Genomic DNA, 10,188 nt, shown 5'->3' with positions numbered 1-10,188 from the left:
ACTCTGCCCATGGCAAAGGTCATGAGGAAGGAGGCTTGGCATATGCAAAGGCGTGATCAAGCCTCAGGAAACCCCCTGTTTCCAAGCATCTACCCCAAAACCAGAGTCTGTTTTTTGCTCTCACCTATACCTCTGACTTTACGGGGGGCTCTCCCCCAGAACCGTTTCTCTCAGAGAAGGAGTAAATGTGCAGCTCCAAGGCAATAAAAATCCCTGGGCGTGACAAGAGTGTTTCAGCTTATGGACTCCTCTGAAGGTTATCTAGCCCACCTGTATAGGTTCGTCTGGCCACATGTGATTGTTTACAGCCTCCCAACCTGAGAGGCACAAGATGTTTTAGACTTACTAAAGGCAAATTCTTTTGGGGAGTTAGAAATTATTAGTATAGTGGGTTGGTTAGGAATTATGTTGGTGAAGGGTTTTTTTCATTTGTTGTGTCAATAATTGCTGCTAATTCCCTGCTCTGGGTGGGACAAGGATGTCTCAGGTCAAACCTCTTTGCTGACAGACTAGCTTGTGTGACAGGATTATCTATACTCCTGCCACATGATTGTTTACTACCTCTCAACCATAAACAGCACAGAGAGTTTTGGAGTATTTTGAAAGTCTTAATTAGCATAGGGCTTTTTCTTCTTGTTGAGTCAATGATTGCCACCAGGCCTCCATATACTTAGGCACCTGGGAATATATTAATTAATGTATTGGGAATATAGAGAAGGAAATATAGTAGCTTTTGATGTTAGCAATACTAGACTTTTTGAGTTAATGAATTTTCTCTTTTGTAATAGATCACTGTACTTTGTTATGAATCACTGTGTCCTTGCTATGTAAAAATGTAACTTTATCATATCTTAAGACTAAATAGATCTTAAGAGGAGCATTGGTGAAAGGATTTTCATTTGTTGGGCTGATGTTTGCTGCTAAATCTCCATGTTCCCTGCCCTTATAATGAATATAACTAACATATAGGAGAAATAAGTATTAATCTTTAAGCATATAGGAGAAATAAGTATTAACCTTTAAGATTAATCATGTTAACCTTGGGTTAAACAAATTCCTTTCTTGATTGTAACTCACTACACCCTCACCCTATAGGAATGCAATTTTATTTGGAGGGTGGTGCCTGGCTTAAGAAAAAACACCCTTGGAAAAAATAAGTTTTTTGGTTATCAGAAAGAAAGGATCATAAAATCCAGCTGGTCTCATGGCCAGAAGATGATGTAAAATCCCTAAGACCCTTTTTTCATCTAAAGCACCTGATTTTGATAAACGTCAGGACTGCTGACCCCCACATGACTCTATATTCATCCCTATATGTAACAAAAGGTATAAAAGCAAACCCCTCAAAAAAGAAATCGGATCAGTTTCCGGAAAGACTGATTCCCCCATGTCACTTCTTTCTTGCTCCCTGTTTCTCTGGCCGAATTCCCATCTGGATTCAGCCTCCTTTTCTCCACTAATTTTCCTACTACACTATCCGTTTCTAATCTCTCTCTATATCTATAATTAAATATGTATTTTTCCAAGAACGCCGACGCCATCCCCACCTTCGAATTCCCTGGATCCACCGGGGCTGGACCCCAGCAGAAGCTGGTTTTAGAAAAGGCAGAGGAATCAGAGATCAAATTGCCATCATCCGCTGGATCATAGAAAAAGCAAGAGAATTCCAGAAAACATCTACTTCTGCTTCATTGACTATGCCAAAGATTTTGATTATGTGGATAACAATAAACTGTGGAAAATTCTTCAAGAGACTGGAATACCAGACCACGTTATCTAGCTCCTGAGAAATCTGTATGCAGGTCAAGAAGCAACAGTTAGAACTGGAATGGAACAATGGACTGGTTCCAAACTGGGAAAGGAGTTCATCAAGCCTGTATATTGTCACCCTGCCTCTTTAACTTACATACAGAGTACATCATGCAAAATGCTGGGCTGGATAAAGCACAAGCTGGGATCAAGATTGCTTGGAGAAATATCAATAACCTCAGATATGCAGACGGAGAAGGCAATGGCACCCCACTCCAGTACTCTTGCTTGGAAAATCCCATGGATGGAGGAGCCTGGTGGGCTGCAGTTTATGGGGTTACAAAGAGACACGACTAAGTGACTAAACCAAGCTGAAACCAGAGTCAATGCCCTTCAATCCAAGAAAATAGAACTTAACAACAGCCAATCACAAACAGTCAAATAAGCTTTCATAAATAAGACAACAGTTTAAGCTATGAGCAATAAAATAATTGTTTTGCTTCCGCATAATTTTCTCTATAAAGAGCTTGCCCCTAGTTCCTTCTGGTAGAGCACAGTTAACCACAATCAGTTTGGTGCTGCCCAATTTAAATCAATGTTTACTCAGGTAAACCCTTGAAAATGATATTGTGCCTCAGTTAATCTTTTAGTGTATGAAACCTACTGTATGCATTAAAGAGACACATTCTTAAATTCAATTCCCTCTAAAAACAAAAATATATTTGAATGTCATTAGAAAAAGAGGTTATAAAACTTATGATAATTACATTAGTGTTTCACTAAAAAATCTTTTGGAAATATCTCAGGAAACAAGCTTCATATGTGAGTCACACACAAAATTCAAAATTGAGAGATATATTATACTTGAACTTTCCTGAACATTAAAATCCTCCTACAAGTATTTGAAAGGAATTGCAGTTTGTTGACCTGATAATAAAAACGAAAAAGCTGAACAAAAATTTTTATGGTTGAAAAGTTTAAAAATACAAGAAAACTTAAGTAAAATAATATATACCTGGAAACTCTGGGCTAATATGTTCACTAGTAGTGGAAGAATGAATTTTGACCAATGAATTATATCTAAATTCACACAGTAGTTGAAAGAACAACATAGAAAAAAACTTTAATCAGCAAGTTTGGAGACTTCCTCTCATCTCCTAAAGTATGAGAAAGTATCACTTTCATAGTAATAGGCCTTCAGATTTAGAATACAGATGTCCCAAATTTGGGGTATTTTCAAGAAATACGTATATAGTGTAGAAACCATGTACCTATCAGCCTAAGCTCTTACACTGCATAAATTTCACAGAGAAACTTTTGCAAGTTTCTAGAAACAGAAGAGGCCAGTGCATATGGGGGAAGATCAGGTATGAAATTAAATAAGAAGGAGTAGGAAGAATGAAGATAGGGAAACAAAATGAGCAGCACTTAATATGAACAAAGTTTACAATGCAAAATTCACGTGGGAACAGGAGACATCCAGGTTGAGCCAAAAGATGACATATTTGTAAAAAGGCATGGAATAGAAAGATATTAAGAAAGCAGTTATTTCAATGTTTTAGGAAGACATGGATGTCAGAGAAAATTTACCTGATTTTTTCTGAAGTTCTTCTAAAAGAAGAAAAAAAGGAAAGATCACTGTAAATTTTAAGAGAAAGAAATATGAATAAAATGCACATTTATTGAAAACATGTGTTTAATATTAAACCTATAATGACTCATGTAAACACATACCTATGCATGAATACATGTATGCATGCACACACACATGTGAACACACATGCACAAACACACACACACACACACACACACACACACTTGGCTGAAAGCTCCCTTTTTTGCCAAGAATACTCTTCAAAAGATGAAGAAGGAGAAGATGAATGAATTTTCTGAATTGAAAACAAGCTGGAATTTTTGTTCTGATCATTATCTTATACAATTTTTCTTTCTTTTGTTTTAGAAAGATGGTAACGATAACCCTGTATACAATTTTTCTTGATCCTTTTTGAAATTATATGGATGTTTACACAAGTTCTTAGTGCTTATAAGTTCTTTGCTCTTAATTATATTTCAATGATCATAACTGCAGGGTTAAGTTCATGGATGCCTCTATTCACAGCATTTTTTCAACCAATTAAAGCTTCATCTTATTTTATGCTTTTGATTTTAACTCATACCTAAATGCAACTTATCTTAAAAATAGTCAGATGGAAGAAATGGAAATAAGGTATTAAATGACAGTGAAAGGGGTTATAAATCAAAAGACATAAAGTTCAGATCAGAAACTTTAAAAAATGCCAAAATATTACAGATACATTTTACTAAAATTTACTCAGCAGAAAGAAAACACATGTAGAGTTTGCAGTAACAGGAAAAATCAGTAATAATGAAACAGATACATAAGAAATGATGAAGAAGCATTACCTTTCAAATACTGTATCTGAATTACAGGTGAAGAGACTTAATTTTATTTGAAAAAATAAAATAATAAAAAAGCATGAACATGTAAAACTATATGTACATTGGCATTGAGGAAGATAATTATTGAAGTTGAAGACAAAGGTAAAATAAACAGAAAAACAATGCCTAGGCATGAAGTGAAATATATTAATGGCATTTACCGTTTTCCTGTTTATATTTATCTGAAAAATAGAAGAAAGAAAAACCAATTCATTAAAAATGAAAACACAGTATCAGGGAGAAAAGAGTAGAATAATTTGAAATCCTATGAGCTTTACTTCTTTAAAAAAGTTGATTGTTATTTCTAAAATATTGGAACTAAAAGTTTTCAAAGACCATCTAATCAGTGAAGGCAATGCTGTTTTCCATACAACCTCTTAGTGCAAAAAGAATTAAGAAATGAAACCATGACTGAAACAAAATGGGACTTCCTCTAGGATAAACCATGTCAATCATCCTTCATTGGGCTATCTCCTCTTTTTCAGATTAAAATGTCATATTAACATACACAAATATGACATAGGAACTCAAAAGGTAATGAAAAGCCTATAGAAAAAGTACCCATTAGTCAAAACTGCATCTGTTGTAGTAATTACATGAAACCTGCTACATGCATTAAAGATATAAGTTCCCAAATTATTTTCAACCTGTAAACAGAAATATAATTTAAAATTTGGAAAGGAAAAATGTTGAACTTTTAGTGATTATATTGATGTTTTAGGAAAAAATCTATCAGAGTCATGTTAGGAAAATAGCTTTTTGTGTTATTCACAAAAAATTTTGAATTGAAGATACACATGAAACTGGAGGAATCAACTTGCCTGACTTCAGGCTCTACTACAAAGCCACAGTCATCAAGACAGTATGGTACTGGCACAAAGACAGACATATAGATCAATGGAACAAAATAGAAAGCCCAGAGATAAATCCACACACATATGGACACCTTATCTTTGACAAAGGAGGCAAGAATATACAATGGAGTAAAGACAATCTCTTTAACAAGTGGTGCTGGGAAAACTGGTCAACCACTTGTAAAAGAATGAAACTAGATCACTTTCTAACACCGCACACAAAAATAAACTCAAAATGGATTAAAGATCTAAATGTAAGATCAGAAACTATAAAACTCCTAGAGGAGAACATAGGCAAAACACTCTCAGACATAAATCACAGCAGGATCCTCTATGATCCACCTCCCAGAATTCTGGAAATAAAAGCAAAAATAAACAAATGGGATCTAATTAAAATTAAAAGCTTCTGCACAACAAAGGAAACTATAAGCAAGGTGAAAAGACAGCCTTCTGAGTGGGAGAAAATAATAGCAAATGAAGCAACTGACAAACAACTAATCTCAAAAATATACAAGCAACTTATGCAGCTCAACTCCAGAAAAATAAACGACCCAATCAAAAAATGGGCCAAAGAACTAAATAGACATTTCTCCAAAGAAGACATACGGATGGCTAACAAACACATGAAAAGATGCTCAACATCACTCATTATTAGAGAAATGCAAATCAAAACCACAATGAGGTACCACTTCACACCAGTCAGAATGGCTGTGATCCAAAAATCTGCAAGCAATAAATGCTGGAGAGGGTGTGGAGAAAAGGGAACCCTCCTACACTGTTGGTGGGAATGCAAACTAGTACAGCCACTATGGAGAACAGTGTGGAGATTCCTTAAAAAATTGCAAATAGAACTACCTTATGACCCAGCAATCCCACTTCTGGGCATACACACCGAGGAAACCAGAATTGAAAGAGACACATGTACCCCAATGTTCATCGCAGCACTGTTTATAATAGCCAGGACATGGAAACAACCTAGATGTCCATCAGCAGATGAATGGATAAGCAAGCTGTGGTACATATACACAATGGAGTATTACTCAGCCGTTAAAAAGAATTCATTTGAATCAGTTCTGTTGAGATGGATGAAACTGGAGCCGATTATACAGAGTGAAGTAAGCCAGAAAGAAAAACACCAATACAGTATACTAACACATATATATGGAATTTAGGAAGATGGCAATGACGACCCTGTATGCAAGACAGGGAAAGAGACACAGATGTGTATAATGGACTTTTGGACTCAGAGGGAGAGGGAGAGGGTGGGATGATTTGGGAGAATGACATTCTAACATGTATACTATCATGTGAATTGAATCGCCAGTCTATGTCTGACGCAGGATGCAGCATGCTTGGGGCTGGTGCATGGGGATGACCCAGAAAGATGTTATGGGGAGGGAGGTGGGAGGGGGGTTCATGTTTGGCAATGCATGTAACAATTAAAGATTTTAAAATTTAAAAAAAAAAAAAAAAAAAAAAAAAAAAAAAAAAAAAAAATGAAGATACACATGAGATTTTCCTGATATAATATCCTTCTACAAATATTTAATAGGTATTGTAGTTCACAGAATTAATAACTGTGTGACCAAACATGCAAAGAATAAGAACATTTATTATAGTTGGGAAAATAGCCAGAAAAAATTGTGTAAAATATTTGTATAACTGAGAACACTTGAGTAATATGATCAAGGGCAGTGAAAGAGTGAGATCCAAGGTCAGAGGTGACCTGTGAATGACAGTGGAATTTATACAGTCTTTGACAGGATAATGCAGGAAGAAACTCCACTCATGAAATCTGGAATCTTCTTTTATCTCTTAAAGCTTGGGAAAGTATCAATTATACAGTAATGGCCTCTTGAACTTGGAATATGTGCAGTGACCCTAAGTGAATGGATGTTTTCAACACAGTATGTGCAGACTGTAACTCATGTATCTGTTGGCCTAATCAATCCCCCTCATCTCCCAAAACTAATAAAGGATCAATGGCAAGTCAGTGGAAGATAAGAGAAGCCAATGTTTCTAGAAAGGGCCAGTATGGAATGAAGTAAAAAAGAGAATGAAGAAATAATAAGGAAAATGGAAAGGGACAGTATTTAATGTAGGAGAAGTCCATAAACAAACAAAAACCCTGAAGAAGGAAGAGTAGACATACAAAAGAAGAATGAACCAATTGATCACATATAGGTAAAAAGTCATGGAGTGTTAAAAATACCAAGAAAGAAGTCATTTAAAAAGGACAATGGAATAAAAAGTTATCAGAGATAACTTACCCAATTGTTTCTGAAGTTCTTCTGAAAAATAGAACGGAAAGAACAATCATAGGAAACAAAATCAAATAAAATTCAAATTTATTAAAAAATATGCATGTAAAGTTAAATGTTAGAGTTGGACTAAATATGGAGTTGGACTATAATGATGTGAGAGTTGGACTATAAAGAAAGCTGAGTGTTGAAGAATTGATGCTTTTGAACTGTGGTGTTAGAGAAGACTCTTGAGAGCCCCTTGGACTGCAAGGAGATCCAACCAGTCCATCCTAAAGGAAATCTGTCCTGAATATTCATTGGAAGGACTGATGCTGAAGCTGAAACTCCAATACTTTGGCCACCTCATGCGAAGAATTGACTCATTTGAAAAGACCCTGATGCTGGGAAAGATTGAAGGCGGGAGGAGAAGGGGATGACAGAGGATGAGATGATTGGATGGTATCACTGACTCGATGGACATGAGTTTGAGTAAACTCCGGGAGTTGGTGATGGACAGGGAAGCCTGGTGTGCTGCAGTCCATGGGGTGGCAAAGAATCGGACACGACTGAGGAACTGAACTGAAAGTGAAAGTTGCTCAGTCGTGTCCAACTCTTTGCCACCCCATGGACATAGTCCATGTAAATCTCTAGGCCAGAATACTGGAGTGGGTAGCCTTTCCTTTCTCCAGGGCATCTTCCCAGCCCAGGGATTGAACCCAGGTCTCCTGAACTATAGGCAGATTCTTTACCAGCTGAGCCACAAGGGAAGCCCAGGATTGAACTGAACTGAAAGTTAAATGTATCAGAATAGAGATAAACACACACATATGTGTGCCTGCACACATTTGTGAACCAACAGTTGTTGAACGATCACTTGTGTCGAGAAAATATATTTCAAATGTTGAAGGAGGGAATGGACTGAATTTAGTGAACTGAGAAAAAAAAAATTTTAGGGACACATTAGTTCTGCTGTTTACCTTATAAAAATACTATTAATCTGTTTTTAGCCTTATTTAGGCTTTTATTGTTGGACTGTGAAGAAAGCTGAGCACCGAAGAATTGATGCTTTTGAACTGTGGTGTTGGAGAAGACTCTTGAGAGTCCCTTGGACTGCAAGGAGATCCAACTAGTCCATCCTAAAGGAGATCAGTCCTTGGTGTTCTTTGGAAGGACTGATGCTAAAGCTGAAACTCCAGTACTTTGGCCACCTGATGAGAAGAATTGACTCACTGGGAAAGACTCTAATGCTGGGAGGGATTGGGGGCAGGAGGAGAAGGGGACAACAGAGGATGAGATGGCTGGATGGCATCACTGACTCTATGGATGCGAGTTTGAGTGAACTCCGGGAGATGGTGATGGACAGGGAGGCCTGGTGTGCTGCAATTCATGGGGTTGCAAAGAGTTGGACACGACTGAGCGACTGAACTGAGCTGAACTGAGGCTTTTATTATTCAATTGTTAACTTTATACATTCTTTGACTTCCATGAAATACATATATAAGTCAATTCTGGTTATTGCAGTAGCTTTGTCATGCATAGTCACCAAGAGCCACTGTTCCAGTATAGTGAAACACTATTCCAGAAGGAAATCTAGGTTAAGTTTCTAGGAGTCTCTATTCATTGCATTTTCATGAACCCATTAATATTGAATTTGTTTTGTGAGAGTTTCTATTTTAACATGTACTTAAATGAAGCTTATCTTATCTAAATCACATTAATAGAAGATCGTGAGCAGAAATAAGTGAATGGGACATGTAGACTGTGTTTGTTAGATGACAGTGAAAGGGGTTCTTGAATTATCTTGGGATACACCTATACATTAGCCATTCTAAAAATGACAAAACATCAGAGACATATTAAAAAAATTTACTTGACAAAAGTATTTGTCTACACATGTCGAAATGCAGGACAATTCAGATCAGTAATAATACAGGAAAGTGAATTAAAAACAGAAATGGCATATGCAAAATAATGAGACAAAATCATGTCAAAATATACAGATACAGGAATAGAAGGTGATGATCATTGGTAAAGACAGGTGCAAGAGACACATGAAAGTGTGAGTAGGCACACATGAATAGGACTTGTCTTTTTCCTGTTTGCCCTTATACTGATATAAAAAGAAAAACAATCAATCTGCATTCAAAATGAGGGTACATATCAGGAAGTGAGGAGGATAAAAATTTGAAACACTTCCATAATTTTCTCTACAGTTCAAGCTGACCAATAAATCTAAAGAATTGGAATCAGAAGATTCCAAAGTCTCCTCACCAAACAGAGGCAATATTCTTTTACTTCCATATGGAGCTTGGTGCACAAGAGCTAAACAGAAAACTGATCATGAGAGGAAGTTGATATAACTTTGTTGGATAAACAGTACCAATCCGTGGTCTTTTAGAGGCACTTCTTCCATTTTAAAACAGAGTACAAATACACAAAACACAAAGATAGGTTGTTAAGAGAGATGAGGAAGAAAATAGTAAAAGCATCCATCTGACCAAATCTGTTTATCTAGTAGATGTATTTCAAATCTATTCAGTCTGACAAAAAAATTGAAAAATACCATTAGAAATGGAGAATGCTAAACTGTAAATGATTATATTTGTATTATATTATAAAAAATTTTGGAAAAATTCCAGTGTCTTTGTGTCATTGACCTACACCATTCTCAGTTGAGAGATTAATCAATGAACTTTCCCTAATATATGAGAGTTTTTCTCTTAACATTTAAAAGAAATTGAAATTTTCAGAATTCATAATTGTGTTAATAAAAGTATAAGAAAAATTCATTTTGATTTAAAATGAAAAAGATAGGAAAGATTATGTAAAATATTTGTACACCTGAGAACATTTGAGTAACATCCACAGGCTGTGTAAGAGTA

This window comes from Ovis canadensis, chromosome 20 (assembly GCF_042477335.2).
Source record: "Ovis canadensis isolate MfBH-ARS-UI-01 breed Bighorn chromosome 20, ARS-UI_OviCan_v2, whole genome shotgun sequence".
NCBI lineage: Eukaryota > Metazoa > Chordata > Mammalia > Artiodactyla > Bovidae > Ovis > Ovis canadensis.
This window is presented reverse-complemented; position numbering follows the sequence as displayed.